The sequence below is a fragment of the Chrysochloris asiatica genome, unplaced genomic scaffold (genome assembly GCF_000296735.1).
Source record: "Chrysochloris asiatica unplaced genomic scaffold, ChrAsi1.0 scaffold00088, whole genome shotgun sequence".
NCBI lineage: Eukaryota > Metazoa > Chordata > Mammalia > Afrosoricida > Chrysochloridae > Chrysochloris > Chrysochloris asiatica.
In genome coordinates, this window is record NW_006408606.1 from 9490339 (window position 1) to 9492206 (window position 1868).

The 1868-nt window shown below is 39.0% G+C and overlaps 1 protein-coding gene across 1 annotated transcript in view; it reads left to right on the forward strand.

The window, feature by feature from the left end:
• Nucleotides 1-1868, forward strand: part of TRPC3 (transient receptor potential cation channel, subfamily C, member 3) — a 111712-nt gene that overhangs the window by 82720 nt on the left and 27124 nt on the right. The gene's annotated exons all lie outside the window — the stretch shown is intronic.

Below are 1868 nucleotides of genomic sequence, written 5' to 3' on the forward strand. Positions count from 1 at the left end.
TCGAAACTACCAGCCGCTCTGCGGGAGAAAGATGAGGCTTTCTACTCCCGTAAAGATTTACACCCTCGGAAACCGTGTACAGGGTCGCTATGGGTTGGAACCGATTCGGCCGCACTTAACAACAACAATATTTCCCAAGCAAGTCCTGGTGTGGCACTGTAGAATAAGCACTGGACTGTTAACCACCAAGGTTGGCAGTTGAAACCCACCAGCCACTCTTTGGAAACCATATACAGGGTTACTATGAGTCAGAACTGACTCAATGGCGCTTAACAACAACAAGAAGAACATGATGCCTAAAAGGAGCCCAGATGGCACTGTGGGCTGTTAACTGCAAGGTGGTACAAACCAATCAGCTGTTCTGCAGGAGAAAGATGAGGCTGTCTGCAGAAACCATAAGGAATGTTATGTCCTATGGGGTTACTGTAAGCCAGAATAGACTCAGTGGGAATGGGCTTCTAATGCTGACCAGACTTTAGCAGAGCTTCCAAACTAAAACCCACTATAGGAAGAAAGGCTTAGTGAGCTATCTGAACATCAGCCAATGGAAACTCTATGTATGGTTTACAAGGTCCAAGATCATTGTGCATGGAGTTGCTATGAGTTGGGACCAACTCAGTGTTCGCTAGCAGCAACAAGAAGATTTAAATAAGGCATTATGTAAATGCCAAATGCTATCAAGTTAGTTCTATATAGTGTTTCTAAGGAGTGGCTAGTGGGTTTAAACTGCTGACCTGTGGTTAGCAGTCCAATGCTTATCCTACTGTGCCAGAATTCCAAATAAGACATTAGTTGAAGTCATTGTGAGAGTTACATAAAGTAATTTATATAAAACTCCTGGCCCACCGTAAGTGTTCAGCAATATCCAACTTGCTCAAAAAGAAGTTAGGGATGGGACAGTTTACAAAGGAGCAAAAGAAAAGAAGAGGAGAATTTGTTATAATGTTAAATTCATAACAGAAACAAAAAGGTGGTAGACTTTCTTAGTTTTTCTTTAACTGTATGCCTCAACATGACTTGCTCAAATGTTTTCTTGATCAAGAGTAAATCAGTAAGAGATAGCTATTCTTCTCTTCATATTTTTCTCCCCAGGGTCTAGCACAATTTCTTGAAAATAGGCTCGATAAATATTTGTTGAATTAATTAGCTAATAAATAAATAAGTACTAAAACCTACCAATCTATAGGATTCAATCTTAGAAGCTGTTCTAACTAAGTTAAGGGAAATACTATAAATCTTCCTCTAGATAAAGGACTTACTTTCAAACTTTCTTTGAAATAGAATTTGTGCTTGTTTAATTTAAGGGTTATTTATTTGGCTCACATATCTGTGATTACAACTTGATTTTATTACAAAATCAGCCAAATACGCATTGGCAAAGCTCATTTAAGGGATAAAGTGGGTAATTACTCTGGTAAGGATCTAAGTGCTAATTACTGTGATGGAAGAACCAGGAGGTAGATGAGATAAATTAAGGGGAAAGAACAGGAATATTTCATTCTATTCCTTCCTTTTCCTTGCCTCTTCAAATTTTCATTGTTATTTTTAGATAGGTGATATATGCTTGTGGCAAAATTTTCAAATATAGAGGTGTCTAGAGTGAAAAGCCTGCACCCTCCCCCTCTGGTATCCAGTGTTAACTTTCCTTAGTTCCCAGAGGCAATGGTTTCTTTGGAACAATTTAAAAATATTTTTTGCATAAACAAGAATAATGTATGTGTTGTTGTTGTTCTGTGCCATTGAGTCAACTCCAATTCGTAGCAACCCTATAGGCCAAAACAGAACTGCCCCATAGGATTTACTAGGTTGAGCTCTGGTAGCGTAGTGGTTACGAATCGGGCTGCGAACCTTAAGGTCAGCGGTTCGAA